At 39.0% G+C, this 22994-nt stretch overlaps 1 protein-coding gene across 4 annotated transcripts in view; it reads left to right on the top strand.

Moving 5' to 3' along the window:
* The window catches only part of FAT3 (FAT atypical cadherin 3), a 618234-nt gene that overhangs the window by 129913 nt on the left and 465327 nt on the right, over nucleotides 1-22994 (top strand). The window lies entirely within an intron of this gene.

Raw genomic sequence — 22994 nt, 5'->3', positions numbered from 1 at the left:
ATAGCATGTTTTTCACTGAGAGTCCCTGAGTTTTGTCATTCTTGTTCAGCCTTACTATTACCAGGTTATCTTTTGGTAAGCATAAGTAATTGTCACCTCTGTTGATTACACTTCTGACCTTCATTAAATTAAGGGCACTGATAAAGTAAATTACATTTGAATGGGCTTTAAATTAGAAGTGTGAAATGGATTTTCAAATGGATCTTATGTGCCAATCTTTCCCTTTATAGTAATGCTTTGCTGAAGTGATATTACATTAGTTGCTTGCTCTTTCGTGTTTCACAGGCATGTCTTGCCCCTAACTGATGGGCATTTGCACCATGTATGCTCCATTACTCTATGGAGGTGTGCCTCTACAAATGTCTACATGACAGACTAGAGAAGGCATGTTGTGGACATTCTTTACAAAAAATTCATTTTAAGATTTTATTTGTAAGAATTGATTTTTTATAGAAACATTTTAAAATATGGGGCAAAATTGTACCAATAGTTTCATTTTTCTCTACCTATTTATTCACTCTCCATCATAGATACAGGTATATATATGTCTGTGTGTGTATGTATATATCTATTTCTATTCTTCTTATTTTCATTATTTGTCTTTAAGAGTACATGTTCCCAGACACAGGCATATGTATGTGTGTTCTTTGATTAGCATTGTACATTTTTCTAGTCTTCTTTAGATTGTAGATATCTCAAGACAGGGGCTGTGTCTTCACCATTCTTGTGTAAATGGTATTATTATCACTTTACAGTTTTGGAGACACATTTATGTATATTAAATCATTTTCTATAACACTCACAGGGTGCTTTTTGTTCCCCGTAATGATGATGATGATTAAAATAAGTAGTGGGATGGTGTCATTATAGGGGGACTAACTGTATGTCAGTAATACTAGAAAAAGGATTTGAGAAACTGTATTCAGTATTGGATAGGAATTACAAAACTGTATGTACCATCACAAATTTAAACTGTAATTTTTGTATACATGGGCTCTACTTATGGCTAGTGTAAATTGTAAAATTGGTTTCCAGGGCCATAATGAAGGAAAAGGTAAAGGTCAAGAAAACTGGGTTCTGACTTAGCCACATACTCTGTTTTATTGTATATAACTCGCCATTTGATTGGAATATATTTTCATCTTTGAAGTACAAAATGAGAAAGCAAGGGAAATAACTTTTACTCTGTGCTAATGCTTGACTACTAGGACTGATGACTTCTCTGAGTACTTACAATGGGCAACACACTGTATGAAGGGTTTTATAGTCAGGTTTTATTTAATTCTTCAACAGCCCTGTGAGGTAGAACTAATAGTCATCAACTCATGAACTGACGTTCAGAGATGATCTATAACTTGGTGCCTAGTTTCAAACTTAGCTCGAGTAACTGCACTATCCAATGCTATCTCCCATCTAAAGACAAGTGTGGGCTTCCTGGGATGTTCCTAGATACACTTGAATTTGGTGTTGATCTAGAATCTGGAAGGCAATAAAGCGTTAAACAGATTTCAAAGTCCTTAGGACCCTGGTCTCATTGACTGACAGCACTGGCCATTAATCACCCTTCCTTTTTCCTCACAGTCCCATTGTTTGTGTGGCTCTCCAGTGAAAGAAGCTTACCTTTGGGACTCAGGTGGATGTGGGTAGGTGGGTCAACAGGAGGGTGTTGGACTGAATCAGTAACCACTGCTACCTAGATGACTACGTTAAGCCACATTGTGTTGTTTTTATTGTGTGTGGAGTTTCCTCTTGGTGTAGCTTGATGTAGGGAAGAGCAGGACCAATTTGGCGAGAGGGGCCTAGATTTTCCCCATTTGTACCATGTTATTTTGTTCTCATCTTGGGTGTTATTTCAGAAAATGTGTGTATAATTTCATCTGATGATATAGCTGCCCTTATAATTCTTGACTCCAAGAGTTTGATATCCTTTGCCTCTGTTGAACAAACAACTCACTGCTTTGCATGTGTTCCATTAGATTCTGGATTGTATAAATTAAATTTTGCTGTCGCTGATAATAATGCCACTTACATTTTGACATTACTTTGTGATTTAAAAATCTATTTCTTATAAACGTTAACTCTTTTGGGTTAAGGAGTAGCTAAGTGAGTTGTGTAGGATCACATGTTCATTAAAGGATATAGATGGATGTAGAACGCACATCTCCCCTCAGTCCTAACTCAGTGTTCTTTTCTTTGCATTCATTCCATGTTTCTGATTTACTTTCCCAGAGGATTTTTAATTTTTAAAACTGTAGTAGCAATTTCCTTTCCCCCTTTTCATTTTATTTTGTTCCCTTCTCTTAGAAAGTAAAATTATATTTGTCTCTATATTAGAGGAAAAAAAGTTTAGACTTGATGTTGAAATTTTTTATGAAGCTTAAAATTTCCATATAATAATATTCTTAGCCATCTTACTTCCTCTCCCCTCACCTCTTGTAGATTTTAACATCTAAGACCAAGAAGCTGGTGAGGAATGATTACCTGGACTTGTGCCAGGGGGATGCTAGGGTTGAGGAGAAGTTTGGCAAATGTATATCCAACAAGAGAAATCATCACCGTGGTGCTGTTGGGTTTGCATCCTGTTGAGTGATCCATCAGCTCTTTGCCTCCAAGTGCTAAAAATCATGGCTTGAGCTGCTGGCAACATGAATGGCCATTTAGTCCTATAGCTGTTACTAAGTCTCAAGTCCAGACTCTGGTGTCTTCTTCATTTGACCCTTGTGCATGGAATGGCCTAAACTTATTTGGATTTTTGTCTATCCAGAACCTTTAAATCAGCTGCCGAAGGTTATTTAATGGCTTCATTGTTTAGTGGTTCTCAAACTTAGGTATGCCCATGAATCAGCTGGAGAGTTTGTTAACAATGCAGATTCCCAGGCCCAATTCTCAAAGCTTCTGATTCACTAGGTCTGGGGTAGGAGCCCAGGAATCTTCATTTAAGCACTCCAAGCATTCCCTCTACGTATGGTTTAGAAACACTTCCCTAAATTTATTTGAGCTCCTTAAAGAGTGACTACCAGGTTATATCTTTTCCACAAAGTCCTTTCCCTTATTCTTTTGAAAGGCAGGGAATTGAGCTCATATTTTAGCTAAATTTCTTTTCTAGTCAAGTTTTACAATCCAAATAAATCTTCTATTATTCATTAGTGGTGATAGTTTTCTGAATGCCTTCCCGATGGATCAAAAATCTATTTGTGTGCTTCAGTAATTTCAGTGCTCCTGTTTTGTGAAACTGCATATTCTAGGATTAGTTGATCCGTTTAGTAGTTTTATGTTCTTGACTTTTTTGGAGCTCAGTGAGCAAAACCGTACCTTTGAAATTCTTTATCATGCACAGGCATTTAATAAATGTTTAATAATGTTCACAGTAAGTGGATTAACTGGGGGGCCCCCACTTACAGTGGATTTGATCACAATTTAAATAGCTAGTCTGGAAGATGCAATTTAATCTTTTTTTCCTTCACAAAGAATGCATTCTTATTCTTTGACACAACAGGAATTCATATTCTTGACTACTCAGAAGTTTTAGAAGGTTTAGAGAGAGCACATTGTATATTTTAAACTGTGATTTTCTATTAGATTCTTTTGTAAGCTGCAAGCTTGACCAATGATTTCATTGTTTATTTACCTGAGGTTAAAGAAATATTTAATGGTGATAAACAATTTCCAGTTTAGCACATTAGCTATGGATAATGGGGAAGATATTTTTGCCATCCTTTATCGCTAATTATATTATTGCTTACATTTATCAAGATTTCTTATGTGCCAGGCTCTGTGCTAGGTGTTTTGTGGGTACTATTTCAAGTTGTCACAGTAATCCAGCAAGGTCGGGCTTAATGAGGCTTGCCCAGTTAGGGTCACGTGTCTGGGAGTTGTCAAAGCCAGGATTGGAACTCCAGAAATGGACTCTAAGTAGCATGTTAGTTCCCCTCTTTTCCACTCCAGCATGCCATAATAACCTTGTTAAGCGTATGTATTAGTCAGACTTTTCTGTATTATTGCTGCATAACAATCACAAAATTTCAGTGGCTTATAGAAACAGACATTTTTATTTTGAGTCTGAGGGAACAGTCGAAGCAGCGCTGTTACAGGCTGTGGATGAAATTACAATCTGTTCCACATGTCTTCCCATTCCAGGACTCGGGCTGAAGGAGTACCCACTGTCTGGGATGTGACATTCTCAAAGTGGAAGTCAGGAGCACAGAAGGGCTGATGCAAGCTTGCAGTGCCTCTTAAAGCCTCTGCACAAAACTGGCCCACATTCCAGGGGCCCAAGCAGGTCATGGGGCCAAGCTCAACATCAATGTGGGGGCAGAGAAGAATACCCTTTTTAAAGAGGGAGGAAGGGAGAGGAATGAATAATTACTGAATAATAATACAGCCTGACATAGCATACGACAACTCTCACTAATGTCTTGATAGTCTAAGATTAATCGAATGCTACCTATGTGTAAGGCATGGAGCCAGGCACTAGGGACACAAAGAGCTACAAGTGTAAAAACTGGGAAATTTCCCAGTCTGTCTGAGAGGACAGAATGCACCTGCAGGTGCTGATGCTGGTGGCAATGGCAGCAGTGGTTAACATTTACTGAGCACTGTCTACGTGCCAAGTTCTGTGCAAAATGCTTTACGCAGATGGTCTCATTCAGTCATCCCATGAGTTAGACACATTTGTTTCCTTGTTTTTACACATCTAGTGTTTTAAGAAGAAAAACCCACATACGTAACATATATGAATTTATTTTTACCTTTCTTTATATTGAGGCTCTAGCAAGCATTTCTCCAGCTTATGTGAGCATAGAACGCTCTTTTTATTCCAAATGTTTTGATAGAATCAGCAGAGGCTTAGGAGACCTAAGGTACACTTGGATTCAAAGAGACACCAAAAAGAGGTATCTCACACTCATTAAGCACTATAAAACTAATTACTGTGTTTTTGTGGGCTGACTTTTCCAAGAATAAATAAATAAAACTTTATAATTCTGTGCAGTATTTGTACCAGTTCTCTCCAATTTGCTTCTCCAGATCCGCTTTCCATTCTTCTTTCCAATTTGGTCCAGGCACCTGAACTCCTTTGCCAGTGGACTCCTTTGCCCCCTGACATCGCTTGGTTCTGCCAGTGAGAATGTAGAGAGGACGAAAGAGAATTAGGTCAGAGTTTTTGTCCCTATGACTCTTCCCACACTGGTTTCTGTGGGCTGGCTGCATCCCTCTGTTGATGGTGGAAACAGCTCCCTGCTGTTACCGACCCTGGAGTACTGCATCAATTTTTTTTTTTTTTAACTTTCCCTAAACCCTGCCCACACCTTTGTAAATAGTCTGTTTATTAAATGCTTCTCAGTTATCCAGTTTGAGTGTGCTCTCAGTTATCCAGTTTGAGTGTGCCATCTGTTTTCTGGCAGGACTCTGACTGGTAAAATACTTTTCTTACGTAAATATTTCTAAAAGAGATTTTAAGTTTAAGAATATTTCTAAGGCTGATGTTTTCCATCAATTCCTATTAACTCCAGTCTCTGCCATGCTGCTGTGTGTGTTGGCGCTCTCCCTTGGAGGCCTGGAGAAACAGTAGAGAGATAATAAATATCCAGTGCTTTAATTTTACAAGGAAAAAAAATGAAACCAGAAAATTTGTCTCCCCATCTAATTTATGCTTCCCACAACTTTTCTATGATGAAAAGACAATTTTTTGCTTTGCCAAAGATGCTGTCCCACCAGACATAGGAAGAAGAGGGGTTTGGCTGGATGCTGTGGTACCAGGATCTTTCAGGCTCTCTAATGTTGTGATGCTATACTTTGATATTCTACAGGAAGAAGGATTCATTTCAACTGGTGGCCAAGGAAAGAATCAAGACAACTGAGTAGCTTTTATTTATTTAGTTCAAGTGAAGATCTGTTTACTAGCTGCCACTGCTGAATCGAGTGCTCTTTATCTGCAGCCTCTAATCATCAGATAGTCAAGAGTGGGTGAATGAAAACCGAGAAAAGGAAAAGCTGTGTGAAATATGAGGAGCTTTTTGTCATTGTAGAAACCGTTCATCCCAGCCCAGATATTTAAAGGGGTGGGTAACTTCCATAGTAGCATGTCTCTTGTGTAATGTAATAAAATATAAGCTTCCTTTTACTTATATTCAGAGGCACCAGAAATCGCATTTTATCTTACTCATGGCTCTTAATCTTCCTGGCTTCTTTTCCCCAAACTTGCCTCTTAACTCCTCTTAGACAAGTTGAGGAGGAAGACAGATGTTATTTGGCGACTTTCGTGTAATTCATGACGGTTCCAGACTAAATGGTGTTCCCCATCCTCATTCTTCTTTCGAGATGATATTTTTTACCTCTACCCATCTAAGTCAAAAGAGATTCTTTGAATTTTGGCCCAAGCTTGCCCTTAAAATTTCCCCTTGGGGCTAGAGCAAGTAAAGGAGAGGAATAAAGTTATGCTCAAATGATGGCAGAAACTTGTCTTGGCTCTAGATTTTTAACCTTAGCTCCAGACTTTTTGATCATAATTATTTGAGAGAAAATTAATGTTTCCCATAGGAGCCTTGAATACTTCACAACATTCAGATGAACTTACTAGTTGTCATGTAAGTCAGGCAGGGGAGAGAATTAGAAGCTTCTCGAAAATAATAAACAGCATGTTTTTATTACTCTTTTCAGCAGGTACTTTCTTCTTGACCTTTGCTTAACTGTTGGCTGAAGGCAGTTTAGGTTTTAATAGAGGAGTGTTGTTGAAATCTGTAATTATGTCTGCATTGTGTATCAAGTTTGGGCTGCTGTTGCCCCTGTGTAACTAGTAAATGATAAAAATAATGACCACCATAAAGAGGAAATCGAAAAGGGTGGCAACCCAACAACCTGGCAATTTCTGGGGTCTTTTCTCTGAAATCAGTCTTTCTTTCACATCAATAATGGAAGCTTTCAAGGGCTTACCAGGCCCTTCTTGTCAGGGTCATTATTTCTCCGGTACCAAGTGATACTGAATTGTTTTTATTTCTTGTTAATTGACAAGCAGTGAGATTTCGGAGGTCTAGTAAGCAGAGATTACAAAACCTATCAAATGATTACTTCGTATATTAGTTACTCTCTAGAAGATAGTGGGATAAATTTATTGCCCTCTATGACTTTGGATAGCATGCATCTCATTTCAGTCTTCTAGAAATGTCTTTTGCAGGTGTTCTGTATGCACGTTGAAGGATACTTTCATTTATCATTACATTTGGAAGAATTATAGAGTTTGATAAATATTTATGCAATGCCACTACATTCACAATGTTTCATTGAAAAGAAAATGAAATGAAAATGAAAATGGGCTGTCGTCTGTATTTTTAGCTTGCCAGTTTTTATGAAAGCATGTCTTATCGACAGACAGAATCTACAAAGAGTTGTGTGTAGGATTCAATTCAATTTATATTAAATTCTGGGCACTGGGATACAAATTGCTGAATATAATAGGACTCTCCAAATTTTCCCATTGGATGTTGGAGGATTTATTGGTTCCTCTAGGGCCACTCTTTGTGATTAAATTCACAGATTTTCATTTGCATAACATAGTTAATATTCCAGTTACTTTTAAAGAGCAGTATGCTGCTTAAAATAACATTGAATAGGAAATGTTTTGAGTCAAAAAATGAATAAAAGTTGAAGGAATGAAGCTAAAAATTTGAGATGCACACACTAAAAGATATTATGGTAAAAACATAAAGGCTTTGTGGTTTACTCTCAAGATCTATAAAGTACAGCTTAAACCATTTTCATAGTTTTTTTCTCCACTTGCTTCCTTAAAAGTCTGCCTCTTCTCCCTCTCTGCTTCCCTTCTTTCTTTTCTCTTCCTCTCCACCTCTTCCTTCCCTCATTCCTATATTTATAGTGCACCAATTCCCTGTAGGCAGAGTGTTTTGCACTGAAAAGGATGCTTAGATGATTAAGTCAAGGACTAGTGGTAGAGACAGAAAAGCATGTAATTGCGAACCATGTGATGCATAAGTGACACAACGTGAGTGCCTTGTGCCAGCCATTCATCATGTTCGTTGTGGCCTTAGCATCACCCTTTGGCGTTCTGGGATGATTTTTACAAATTCCAATGGGAGACAAGACAGTATGAGAGATAACTAGAGCGTTAAAGGGAGTTGATGGTGATAAATAAGCAACGGCATAATTGTCAAGCACTTTCTAACCCCAGAAATGGATCCAGGATTTGTGAGGCTTGAAGCTCATACTTTTATAATTTTGAGTGCCTGCTTTGAGGAAAAGCATAAAAAGGTATGACTACAAAATTATTGTATTTGTTTGGAATGAGGAAAGAAATCACAGGAACTCATAAGTTTGAAAGTCAGCAAACACCACAAATATCACAAAACTCAGAAAAATAATATAATATTTTTGTTGATTATATGTGTGACATGACTCTCTAATAGTTTTTCCCTACATTGTTTTGGTTGCATTTTTGGTTTGATTACCTCTTCAGAAGATAACAATTTTTTAATTGTTTCTATAGAAAGTCCAGAAAGATGATGTAGTTTTCCTCCAATGAGGTTGATTGAAATTTGTTTTTTATTATTGAGAGTTTAGAAATGTTTCTGTAGAGCCGCACCTTCTTATTGGCAATGCTATGTAAATTTTCTATATTGATGTCATATTTGAAAAAAACTCTATCAAGTTTCTTTCTCATATGAGTTGTTACGGATATATTTGATGTTAATAATACTGCTACAGGTCTGTGCTCTGTAAACAAAAGAAGTCTAGTAATTTCCATTTCTCCAGGATCTAATCAACAAAAGAAAAAAAATCTTGGTATGTTTATAATTTGTATGCTGTATTCCTGGAGAAAACTCTGATTTTGACTCTGTATGCAAGAACCAAATCTGCCAATTACAAGTTGACATGCCTACTGATTGGGGAATTTTCCATTGACTAGCTTCTGACTATACATTTTGAACCTTGTTTCTCCTCTCCCACTGCCATAATTCTAGTGCTGGCCACCACAGGATATGTTCATGTGATGATGCAAGTTCTGGTCCTGCACTTCATGCTCCACTGCTGGGTGTCACCGTGCAAGAGTAGGAGGAGTGTCTTTGAAAGTCACTCCTACACTGGAACAGCTAACAACAATTTGTTTATACATGGGATTGATGGGGAACCACATAAATATATGCCACTAGATGCAAACCAAATGTGCCCTCAACTCAGTTTTCCCTTAGATGCCTCAAGTGCCTGCAGCCACTCTACCTGGTGATGTAAATATAAGAGAGGACATTTCGGAGTTGAAACAGAAAGGAGTTTTAAATTATTGTCGTTAGAGTATATTACTTTTTCAAAATTTATAAAAATGTATAACCATATGAACCATTACAAGGATCCTCCCTGGGGATTAGAACCTTCAGCTTTGAAAGCTTCGTGTTAACTCTGCATCTGCCCAGCAGTGTTCGTAGATGAACATTTTTTTGAAAGAATTAAGTCTTTGAGGTCATTGGAGGGAGTGACTGAGCCGGGCCAGGCCCCAGACACTAGTCCTGATTTGAAGATTGGTGACACCTAGATCAGGTTTAAGATTTTGTCATTCTTGTGTATTATTGAACCAGTAGACAAACAGTGCGAAGAACTTAGAGAGGTTGCATGTGAGTGGATCTGGTTCCCTGGTATCTCCAGGTATCTCAGGGAGGTGGTTTGAAAGTTCTGTCATCAAAGTAGAACTTGAAGAGTAAGAAATCAGCAAGTTCAAGAAATACAGTCTTGAGCTCACTGCCTTTTCAGAGCAGTTGGCTGGTGAGAGAATTTCATTGTTCCTTGGGTCCCTTCTCTCTTATAACATCTGTTCAGGAATTCACTGCTAAGAATACATTAGGATCTGGAAGCAAAGAAAAAGGGCTTTTGAGAGCTGTCCTAATGACTCGCAAAGTTCTTTCACTTAGACTCACGATCTGTATCCTAAAAGCATGACTTGGGGGCTTCCCCTAAATCATAATGGGTTTCACTTAACCGTAATTTTCATTTTATCATTAAAATTTATTATAGATTTAAAATTTATTATTATAGATTAAAATTTATTATATATTTATTATGATCTAATTTATTGGAATTAAAATGTACACATTAGTGGCACATCTCACAATCAGTAATTTTCATCCCCATTGGCTGCTGGCATTGGTAAGATGTTTTCTGATTTCATTGACTGGGACCTTGATAAAGCCCTGTGATTATTAAAAATAAATATTGACTTGAGGTCAGCTTTGATAGGGAATTTTATACTTGGGATATCATATCATACTTAAGCCAGTATGAGGCCCTGAGATCCTGATTGAGCTTGTGGAGATGGAAAGTAAGGCAAAAGTCGGCTTCCATGCATGTCCATCCTCTGCCCTCATGTGTATCACACGTCTCTCCCCAAACCTGGGTAGAGTTATGTATTTCTTTCTCATACCTCCATGATATTTCTAAAGGAATATTTACCACATGGTTAAACTGAATGAGTCTTGAAATGAAAACACATTGATTAAATTTTGGATAACAATTTCATAAAACATTGTTTTAGTTGCTAAAAGCACAGGTGTAATCCTTCTTCCATCTGTGTGGTAGTTTTATCATAGGAGGGAAATCGAAAATGGAGTGAATGAGAGTTCAATTTATGGTCACTGAATTCTTGAGTTTCACAGCTACTATAGTGTAGGTACTCAAAAGTGTTAATACTAAGTCAGAATTCTATATTCCACAGTCATTCAGCATAACTCAAAAATGTATAAAGTACTTCAGCTAATTTAGAACTTGATAATTTTGTAGCCTATGCTCAAGAACCAGATGTAAGCAAAAATTGCTGTTGGGACACTTCTAAATAGCCTTTAAAAAGAACTTGCCCTGATAAACAGGAACCTTTGTGTTTTTACCTAGACCTTATTTAGCTTTACTTCGCACACAATTCTGGTAAGCTAGACTTCTTGGTATATAATCCTATGGTATTTTAGAAGTTGCAAAGCAGAGATATTGCTATAGGTAGGCATACCAACAACAAAGAAATGACCCTGTTAATCAGGCAGCAAGGGAAATAAATAACAGACCCCCATTGTGTGTTTATTGTGTGTGAGGCATTCAAAAGTATTAACTCATTTACTTTTCACAAGGATTCTATGGGGTAGGTGGTCTTATTATCTATATCTTATGGATGAGGAAACAAAAGCTTGATTTTAAATTACTTGTCCAAGGTTTGACAGCTTGTGTTGGAGCTGGGATTTGAATGACGGAGGCCAGCACCAGAGTCTGAGCTCTTAATCACTATACTTCAGACACTATCTGGATAAACAGCCCTAAGTATCTCCTTAAGGACTGAAACCCAAAGAGAGCCCATCACTTCATTAGCACACAGTGTAATAGCTGATCATTATAATGAAGAGTCCCAATCATTGTAGAGGCCAAGGTTCCCAAGAAAACAGAGCCTGAGGGTAAAGTTACAGTACTTACTAATGTTTTATTAAGGGTACAATCCCAGGGGAAGAAGAATGAGGGAAAAAAGGAAGCCAGGCCGGAAGGAAGAGAGACCAAATATAAATTGGTACATTATTAAATTGGTCATAGCTTCTCAACAAAACCCAGCTCATTTCTCAGTCACGTTGCATGGCTCCAGGAAGGCCACATAGAGCTACTGATCTTGGGCCATTCAGCCTGGAGTTGGGGGGAAGGGAAAGCAATTTTTCTCTTGGTTCTTCCCCATTTTTGACTTCGTCTTAGTCATATCTACCACTTGGGGCATTAACTCCCCAGCTCTTCTGGATTGTGTTTAGTGGGCCTAGGCAACTGGTGGGGAAGCCAGTACTTTGTGGGTACAGTCTGGTCCATGTTCATGTGTTATGTCTTTCTTATCAGTCAGTGCTGTGGGGCTCCCCTTTTTCTGCTGTAGCGTTGGGAGTTCTTGTCAGGAAGCTGGTGAACAGTGAGACCTGGGGGGTAGTGGAGCAGGCTGGGCTGGGTGGAGTTTGGTGGCCTGCAACGTGGCTCTGGGCAGAGAATTGCAATGTATTTGGGAAAGATTTTTCATCAAAACAAACAAAATCTAAGCAAAGCAAAACACAACCTATAAAATTGTGATGCCTACCTGGGAAGATGCTCAGCTACCTAGAAAACTCAACTACACAAAATGACACATTTCCCAAAGGCTCTCATTTGTCAAAGTATTTTGATACCTGTTTCTCTGGACCTTGGAGTGATTAGAACTACAAGGGAAAAAAGTGCCAGCGCTTCATATTCTTTGATTGTTGTGAGCAAAACATCTATTCAATATGTCTTCTTTATTGTGAACATCCAACATCTGAGCTCTATTTTATCAAATGTATATGCGTGAATTCATGGGCTAAAAATGCAGAGGGAGGTAGAAGAGGGACTAGAGATTGAGGATTTTGTGAGAGTTTTATCTGCTAAACTTACTTTCCCATCTCCATTCCAAGGCACAATATAATAATCATCTTCATTCTCCTCCTTGCCAGCACTGTCACCACCATCATCCAGCACTTACAGAGAGCTTGCTATCTGCTAGATACTCTGCAGGGTGTTTCACATACTTAAGCTCATTCAATGCTCACATTGAGCCCATGAGGCAGGTGCTCTTATTACCCCAGATTGATGTGTGTGGGAGCTGAAGTTTAGAGAGGTTGAATAACTTGTCCAGTTCCACAAAGCCAGTGAGTAACAGAGCCAAGGCTTCAACTCACGTCTTCCAACTCCACAGCCCTTGGTCCTGTTGTGATCACATACTGCTCCTGGGGCCCGCATGTTTGGGTCCTCTTAGAAAAATGCCATGCCCACCCCACCCTGTGCATCCCATTTTCTCATGTGCCTTTGTTGCTAGGAGCTTAGAGGCAGTATCTGCTATATTCAATCATTGATTATAACATGCATTATACATTATAGCATGTAATATATAATATAATGAACAGATAATATAGGCTAATTATAATATGTATTAAATATAATAAATGTATAATGTATTATATAACAATAATATATAAATATAAAATAACATAGTAGACATCATATAGTGTTATATATGTTATACATGTTATAATGTATATATTTTATATTATCATATATATTTTATTTTATGTTATTATGTATCATATAATACATACTGAGTACCTCCTATGTGCCAGGCATTGTTTTAGGCACTGAGTTGGACCAGTGAACCAAATGGACAAAAGTCCTTATCCTCGGAACAATCTAATGGGGAAGTACGTAATAATCAGGATAAGTATAATATGTAATATGTTAGATGTAATGTGTTAGATGGGTTTAAGTGCTAAGCAGAAAAATAACGCAAATAGGGAAGAAAGAAAGTGTACAGGACGTAGCGGGTTTAGTGGGTTCCAAAGAAGGCCTCACTAAGAAGACAGCTTCTGGATAAAGTCATGAAGGAATTTTGGATTTGTAAACTGGTTATTTCAACTTAGAGGAAGGCAAGAAAGATGGGGAGCAAACTTGGTTGATTATCACAGACAAACTCAGGTAACTACTCTTTATGATTAACAAAACCATTATGAAGTGTGGGAAGAATATAATTTAAAGGACACATTTGTAAGTGCAGATTTGTTAAACACAGAAGTAGCCTGTTTAAAAGTATTTTTTTCTAGTGAATCGAAAGTCTTAATGTAAATGTACCCTATCTCAAACTTCTTTTAACTCCAATGCATCTACAGCATAAGAGAAAAAACTTTTTCAGTACCCCTCCCTAGTTAATTATATACATGTTTTCCATCTTTCTTCTGGACTCTGTTTTTCTGAATACTAATTTGTAGCAATTGTACTTTTATTATTCTCAAAGGTATTGTCTTTAAACCCCTCAGATTGAGCAGCTGCTGTATGAAATGTGATGTCCTCACTGCTGGGTGTGGAGCTTGGTCCCCTACTAAGAGGACTTCCATTCTAGTCGGGAGGATAAGGCGTGCATGCAGAAAAAGTGGAAGTGTGTTGTCCTGTTTGAGAGAATAAACACACACACACCCCCGATAACTAAATTATTAATTTTCAAAGAATTGGAGTAATTTAATATGCTTTCTGCTAAAATTGTAATTGAACTAGAGTTTTAAAAACACTTTGTGGACTTTTTGGAGCACTTTTAGCCTGGTGCCCTGCACTGACCTTTGAGGTACATGAGACATTGAGATGAAGAAACTTTTCCATGGCCCCACAGCTGGTCAGTGGTAAAACTGAGCCTTGAACCCAGGACTTGTATCGGTCAGAGCTGTCTTGATGGTCCGAAGATGCTTTTGATGTCTTAGGTTGTCATCGTTAACCGTATTTCTTACTGAGATGTGGAGTTACTGACTTGGCTATAAGCAGAGATCACCTTTTACTAGAATGGCTGATACCAGGGTTGACTAAATGTGCACTTTATACTTGTGAGTTTTTAGGGGGGATCATCCTTTAAAGTATTTAGAACTCAGTATTTCACATTCTCTTGTTCACTGACCTAAAAGCATCATACCTAACATTTGAAGCAAAGATGAAAGCACATCTTTTTAATCACATGCTTGGTTTTTAGTCACAGAACTCTTTAAATTGAATCATTAGCATATGCAAACACTCCTTTTCCCAAAGTGGTTTTCTACTCTGCAATTATTATGTTGTTTTGGGTAAGATAAATAAGCCCAACATTAAAACACTAGACATTAAAATGAGAAACAGTAGCATTGTTGTTATAAAATATTTGAGAGCTGTGAAAAACACAAACAAACACAGACCATCCCCTTGTGGCTCCTGGCAGTGCATGTTGTGCAAAAGTGACGCCCCTCTGTGCTCCAGCTTCCCTGGGTGAACACTGGGATGTGAAGATTGTCTGCTGGGACTGGCCAGGCCACTTAGCTGGGGGTGGATGCAAAAGAGAGGCTTTGGCGTTCTTTTGTTCTGATCAAACCCATGCCGTTTTTCCAGCTGTGAGGTCGAATTTCCAGCCCTTTAGTAAAATTAAATTGTCTGCTTTGTCTAATGCCAGTTTTGGTTTCAGGCAGACGAAGCTACAGTGGGAAAGCAACCCGTGTGGGAATCACACATGTGCGCTTGGCTCTCGGGCAAATAGTTAATCATTCTGGGGACCTCGCATGCTCACTTAACATGCAGAGCTTGGTACCTAGGTTTGAGTAGATGGCCTGTCACTCTCAAGAAGATTTCTCTCTCTTGCAGGGGAATATTTCCTAGTCAGTGCATGTGATTCTTAATAAAGATGTTGGAAACAGCAGCCCTGCTGTGTTTTGGCTTCTAATCAGAAGCCGAATAAAGATCAGAAGTTCTCTGTCCCTCTCAAATGGATCCTAGAATCTCTCTTTGGATAATGAATGTGTTTTTGTTTGCCTGGGTGTTTGTTCTTATTGTTTCTGTGTCTTTTGGTGTTTCTGAGTCATTCTGATTTGGCAAATCTTGAAGAGACATATGAACCCCGAATAATTGTACTGAGAAATGGGGAAAATACTGAGCAAGCGGCTATAGGATTTCCATAAGTAAGCAAATATGTCCTAAGAGCTCATGGGTGAAAATTGCTTTTTATTTAATGAGTCATTTTTATTGGAAGGTAATGATTATGTCCAGGCCATAAATACAGTGTAAATTCCCTTCAGTGGACATTAAAAAGATGACTTTCAACTGGAAGCAGCTTTAAAGGATTGAGAATATTGAGGTACAGATTTTCAAACCTGTGCATTCTGTACATGTATGAATGTCGATAAATTACTGAAAACCAACAAGAGCTCCTGTGTATGAACAGATGTTTATGACCATCATCTGAAGTTGCATACGGCAACTTGAAGGAGAACATAGAACAGTATAATGGCAAAGAATTTTAAGTCTTCTTGCATGCATCTTCTTATCTAATTGTTACAGGTACTCTGTGAGGTGTCTACTGTCTCCCCACTTTACAAATGAGAAAAATGAGAAAAACAGGGAGATTTGTTGACTTTCCCAAATACTTCCTCTTTCCAGCGTACTATCCTGCCTCTTTTTCTGTTTATGAATGTATAATTTTGAGGACTAACAATTTGAACAATCTATCTGCAAAATATGATTATATTTTTCTTCCAGGAACACTCAGCCAGGAACAGGAGTTATTGCTGGTGGTTAAACTTAATTGTTTATAAAAAGATAATTTTTTAAAAATTCAACTGTTCTCCACATATACCTAGGAAATAAAAACTGTTGTCCAGTTATTTTAAATCATATTTAGACTGTGTGCTTTGTATTCTGCCTGTGTTAAGATTCTGTTCAGCTGCCCAGAGAGCAAGTGATAAAACTTTTCCAGCTGATATTTATACTACCAAAGTATCTGTCTGTTTCCAACTAGCTCTGTGAGATCAGCTGGTTTCATTAGAATTGCTGAGCGTGCCCGAGATGTGAGTGTACAGGCCCAGCTTGAACATACACCCATTGTCAATACTTTAATCTTGGCCCAGCGTCAGTTGTGTATTTGTCTCATTCCTTCTGCTTGATTGTAAGCTCTTTGAAGGTAGAATTTATTCCTAGTGTATCACTGTGTCCTACACTTTGCCCACTTGGAGCCTGGCATCTGATCACTGCTGAGTAGGTATTTTTGGAAGGAAAGGAAGATAAGGAAGGGCTGGCTGTGTACATTCAATGGCAGCTCTGTGTTTATGTCTCATTCCTTTCCAAAGGTTGTATTAGATGAAGGAGAGATGTTTTCTGGCCATCAGGTTCATCTCTGAGCATGTGGGGATTTGTTCCAGGACCTTCTTTGTTCTTCTGTGGTGTAAAGCTTTGAATAATGTATATATAGATGAAGACAATTGAGACACGGACGAGCTTCGCTGCAAATATTGGAGTTTGTGGCTTAATTTTTTCCAGCCATTTAAGGTAGTGACAAAAATAATGATAATAGCTTACATTTAAAAAAATATTTGACTTTTCAATAATTTTTGCTACATCTCATTGACCTCAGCAGGGTTTTCAGCTTATATTGATGGCGTCTTTCTCCCTGTGCTAACAGAGCCAACAAAATGTCCACAGACCTGCGCATCACTTTCTTATAAATGCAGTCATCTCCGATTTCTAGTGCTTTCTTGTTACCTGGCTTGTTCTCCTCTTATAATGTATTTATTGCTCTCTTGGACAGTTCTTAGGCTGACTTTTTGTATTTCTATTATCTGGAGGACTTTATTCTCAAGATAGTTCTTTTATTATCTTTCTTCCCTCCTCTCTATCTTTTAATAAGTCCCCACAAACCTATTCTTGGTAAGTCCAGCTCACCAAACCCTTCTGTACCTCTTCAGGTGCTGCCTCTCCCACCCTAGTTGGAACTTTGGATTCATTTCAGACCATTTTTTTCCCCCTGAGGAAGATTAGCCCCGAGCTGACATCTGTACCAGTCTTCCTCCACTTTATATGTATGTCGCTGCCACAGCATGGCTGACAAATGGTGTTGGTCCATACCCAGGATCTGAACCCGTGAACCTGGACCACTGAAGTGGAGTGCACTGAACTCAGCCACTATGCCACAGGGCTGGCCCCTTCAGGCATTTTTTTCGTAGAAGATGTTCCGTAGTATTTCAACTGTGCTCAGGGTCTCAAATTTCACCCCTCTCTTAAAGATTTTTTGAATATCTTCATCCTCAAGTCCCTTAATTCTATTTTATATGTATGCTTTGACCTCTTTTGGTATTTCTTTGCAGAAGTATGTTAGTGTGTTTCCAAGTTAGATCTTTGGCTTTGTCACCCCCTTAGAGCCCTCCCGTCCTTGTGCTTTCTGTAGGCAACCGTTCTCTTGACTTTTTAAAAATATTCTGTCTTCTCCTTCATTCCGTCTTCTTCTTTAGTATGAAATAGTCTATCTTTCTCCTTGGGCAATCATAGATTTCAGCTTGCACCACAGCTGATCTTGTACTATATCCTAAATGAGTTATTTTATATACAGCACAGAGCACAATGTCTGGATTCTTTATATATTTCTTTCAGCCTTCCTCATTCCAGAAGTAATGTACTGGCCATTCCTGATGCTCAGTAGCACCTGCCCCAAACCATCTGACATTCATAAATTTGAAACACAGCAGCATTCAATTATCAAACATTTCTGCATTTACCAAGCCATGGCTTTGTTATTCTTCTGGCAGGTAACATATGCTACTTTGATGGAGTTACCCTGTTTGATGGGGCCAGGAAAACAGTCTCTGAGCAGGAAATCATCTATTTTGTACATACCAGGCGGTACTAGGCTATTTGATGGTAACCCAGACCAAGGCAGATTATTCTGTTTTTGCCCTCGCCAAAATCACTTTGCTGGACTATAGTTGAGAAACAAGCCTGAAACGTTGGACTGGCACAGTTCATTTTCTGATAGCTGGGAGACTTGTGAACACGAGAGAGAAAGGTTTGCAGGTCACCTCTTGACTTTGGCTTCCCCATCTGTTCATATTCAGGGCCAGAATCTTCACAGATGTGATTGAAAACATCCTAGGTACTAGAAAAGAAATCAAACTGTTTTCATTTGGTTTTCAACTTTATGTTTATCACTGTTTCAGATTTGCTAAAATAACTAGCATAGTGTCTTTGGAGTAGAAGTATGTAGGATTCTTAGTTCTATCCATGCGAGGAAGGAAGGAGCTCAACAAAGAATCAGGCCAGGTTTTGGAAGATTGATGTTCCAGAATCGGGCTGTGAGGTTAGGTGAGGTCGAAGGCCAGCTTAAAGGGGCTGCTTAGATCATTAACTGGAAGAACATTTGAAGGAAGTGACCATGAGAGACAAGATGGATAGTGCTATTGCTTGATGACATTGTTGGGTTAGAATGCCATCATTTAGTCAGATTTTCTTGTGTGTGTGTTCATGGAAGCTAGGAACAAAATGTTACAGGTGAGGTTCTGTTCTCAAGATAATTGGTGTTAAATTCTATAACAGGGGTGATGTGAGGGGAAGGTTAAATTTGTAAACAAATGTGAATGTATCTGTCACATAGAGTGTCTCATCTTCAAAATTCCCATTTGTGGTTGACCTTTGACACTTCCTGTGCCTCTTGCTAATGCCTAGAGTGAACAATTTGTACCTGGGACATGAACATTCCACTTGTTCCATGGCCCTCCGCATTTTGTGGTCCTTAATTGATTCTGCAGGCCCCCGTCATCCTCTACCATCCAGACTTGGCTGTTTGCTTGTATCTGTCAACTGTAGTTTATACAGCTTTGCGTTTCTTCTTTTTTGAGCACTCTGAAATAAACCATGTTGACTGTGCTTCATCATGTGAGATGGCGTCCACGTGACCTTCACAGCTACCCTGTGAGGCATAGTTATCCACATTTCAGAGATAGGGGTACACAGATAGCATGATTTAGCTCTTTTCACAGAGCTGAGGCCACACCCAGATTCCTTCACCCTTAGGTCAACTCTCCAGAGATAACCTCTCATAGACGCTTAGGTCTTTGGTTTAGCAGCTAAAATTCTTTGGTAGGTTGGGAAAGATGTAGGGTCACATTTCCATGAGTGGGTGCTGGAATATAGACTCTCAGTCCTTGCCTTCATAGGAAGCTGCTCTTGGGATGCTGTCATTAGGGAAACCTTGGAATTTTCCTGGTTTTGTCTTTTTGGTGTGTTATTGAGGTGAAATTTACATAATATAAATTTAAGTATGTTCAAGTGTTTAATTCAGCGGCGTTTACTACATTCACAATGTTGTACAACTACGACCTCTATCTAGGTGCAAACCCTGTACCCAGTAAGCAGTAACTCCCCGTTCCCCTCTCTCCCCAGCACCTGGCAGCCACCAATCTGTTTTCTATCTCCTGTTTTTGTTTTTCATAAGCATAGAGTATAGCCGTATTAAAGAGTGAGATGCAACATGATTCACTTACCCCAATGTTAAAGAGAACGGATCTTAGGGACAGGATTTCTTTTATGTTATCATAAATCCAGGAGATGAGTTACAAGAATAAAACCACATCTTGCTTGATCTTCTCTTTAGTAATAAAAGAAAGCTGTTAATTTTCGAAAGCACCTTTGATCTGACTTTTGAGAAGTGAACCCACATATTTTTGTTTAAGTAGATAGACAGCTAGCTGAAAGATAATTAATTGATGAAATTTTTTTTTTCATTTTAAAATTGAATTTTTTTTTTGGGTGAATCCTAGTAACAATTTGGGAAATTTGTAGATTAATCTCCCATTTTAAGTACACCGTGCATTTTTTTTTCCTTAAAGGGAAATACTTTTGAAATAGTGAATATTCATTATGGGAAGACAGGCGTACCAGGCATTAAGAAGAGAATGAAGGAAGCATGAGATGTTGTCTTGTTTTCAATCGTTGGAGGGGAGTTTGTGTCCCTTCAGCAGATTTTTGCTTCATGAGTTTTTGTTGCTTCTCCATTGCAGTACCAGTTACTTTCAGAGGGCCAGATCTCATAAAATGCCAGAATATAAAGAGGGAAATTGAACTCTTTGGCTCAAATCAATTCATATTATGTTAGGAGACAGCGGACTTCATGAAAATGCCTCATTTTAAGGGGCAGGAGTTGGGTTTTCCTTTGATTTTATATCGACTTCCCGTGTTTACTAGTAAAAAGACATGCCCTCACGTGTAGTTTTAATTTCCTCAAGTTTGAAAGTTGCATGAGTCTTAAACTGGCCCTTAGAAGTGGATTTCAGTGTTGGTATTTAAAATATAAAAATCACACAAACTCTTTGGAGGGGGTCAGCTGGAGTGTCATTTTCAGGAACATGCAGTATTTACATTGTCCTTTGTTCAGTATTTTCTTCAGTTTTCATTTCGTGGATCTGGTTGTTATTAAAGTGACGAAGCTAATGAAAGTACTTGCTGAGGTGCTCTCTCCCAGCAAGGCCCCTGCGACAGAACCTTCTGTTTACTGAGGGGAGATCATTATGAGGTCCTGCCTCACAAGAGGGACCCCTAGGGGTAGGATGGAACAGCCCTCTGTCTACCTGAGTGCCGTTTGGCTTTGATCCTTCTGCCACCACCTGAATGCCTCTCAGCCTCCAGCTTGAATTCCTTTCAAGAGATATTCCTTGGTTTTTCTCTGAGTTAAAATAAATAAACAACAAAAATAAATGAACAACAACAAAAACAACAAACAACTTTCTGGAGGTTTTTTCTTCCTTCAGGTTTTACTAATCGTGAGATAGCTGTAGTTTGATAGCTTTTTTTCCGTGTATGTTTTGGGACGGATATTCAAAGACACACCAACAAGATCTACTGTTTCAAGTGACTGTGTCCTGGTTCAGTGTTTAAGGAGTGGTCTGCCGTGAGTCCGCAGGTGTGGGATGGGCCAGGCATTTGCATTTTAAACCAGATGATGCTGATGCCGGTGATGTGCAGACCACACTTCGAGAAATACCATCCTAGCCTGTTGAAGTTATTTTGGGCCTTGCTTTGTCATCCAGCGTATTTGTTGTTCCTCCCGGTTTTGAGTCATGTGCAAATTTGGTGAGATGTTCATGACCTAATCCCAGTCATTAGGAAAAATGTTGACGGATTCAAGACTGCATTCGGAGCCCCGAGGCAAGCCCCTGGAGACATCTCTCCAGGTTGACACTGCCTTGTCTGTACTGAAATTCAATCAGTTATAAACCCCTTTCCCTGGCTTGTCAGTCGGCCCACATTTTCCCTGTCTTGTCCTCCGGGATCTCATGAGAGATTTTGTCAAATGCTTTGCTGACATCCAGCTATGCTAGATCTACAGAATTTCCCTGATCCACCAGCTTAGCAAACACATCTTTTAAAAGGAAAGAAGAAAGGAGAAGGGAAAATAAAATTTAAAAAAGGAGAAGGGAAATGAGATTAATTTGGCATGCTATCACTTTTCCTGCTCATCCAAAGATAGCAATTTGAACCAAAAAATGTCTTTGGTTCTTTCATCTGGAATGCTCAGATGGTAAGATATACTTCCCAGGAGTCACTATTGCCTAACAAAGAAATCTACGTGCATTTTACAGAGGGTTCCCCTCTCCACAGAAACATGTGCAGACTTAAGTATGATGAGTCATTGATACCAGCCTCCTTCTTTGTATGATAGGAAGCAGGGGTGGGGGGCACCTTTTAACCTTAAAGCAGTGATTTTTGGGAAGGGTGCAGAGATGGTCATTTCCTTGTAAAAATCTCAGAAGGCTTCAAACTGGTCATCCCTCACTTTCTCATCTGCATGCCCCCTCCTCCCGTATTGCTAAATGGCCCTGGTACCTTTATCTGTTTCTCTTGTGTATCAGCGAGAAACAGGTAGAGGGTTGCTGCCTGAAAGAGAAAGGGAAATTCCTGTGGCACATTTGAATGGCAAAACTGTATTTCTTAGGGAATTTATTCCTAGAAAAAGGAAAGAGAGTAGTAAGAATATATGTGTCTTGGAATTCTGACCATACAACCTCAGAGAAGAACTTCAACTCAGAACTCATTTAAGCTAATTCCTCCCCCAGTCCTCCAGCCCCCCAGCCCCCCAGCCCATGAAGTGGTGATTCATTGTGAAATCTGAAGCAAACTGAATTTAAGCACATACAGAAGCTGGAGTACCAGGCATCTGGGAGATCACGCGCTGCCTTCATCCTTCGAAAACTGATGGTTCAAAGGCACTGCCCTTCTGATGTACAGATTAAAAAAGTGGGGGAAGCAAATTAATGATATTCCAAAGGAATTTAAAGCAGACTAATCAGTGCAGTGGAAGAGACCGGGAGCTGTTTACAGATGTGCCGACGTAGAAAAATCAGTATTGGCTTTGTCTGGAAAAAGGAATGGAGTTCCTCTTCCCTAGCTAATTAAAACAGGCTTATCTGTAAATTTAGTTATTCATAAAGCCTGCTTCCACAGAGCTGCTGTTTTTCTAATAGGATGGGAAGGCTGGGTTTCTGTAAATGTGGGTCAGCCATGTGATTGAGTGACCCAGATTTCTGCAGACACCCAGAAGACAGAGCAGAGAGAGGATCTGCCAACTCCAGGCTACACAGCACAGCACAGCATGGGGCACCTAGCGCTTACTCGTCATGCTGACAGCCAAGCTGGAACGTGAATGTTTCCACTTGGAAATCATT

Source organism: Equus przewalskii, chromosome 6 (genome assembly GCF_037783145.1).
Source record: "Equus przewalskii isolate Varuska chromosome 6, EquPr2, whole genome shotgun sequence".
Lineage (NCBI taxonomy): Eukaryota > Metazoa > Chordata > Mammalia > Perissodactyla > Equidae > Equus > Equus przewalskii.
The sequence above is the reverse complement of the archived record's forward strand: the minus strand, read 5'-3'. Positions and strand labels throughout refer to the sequence as shown.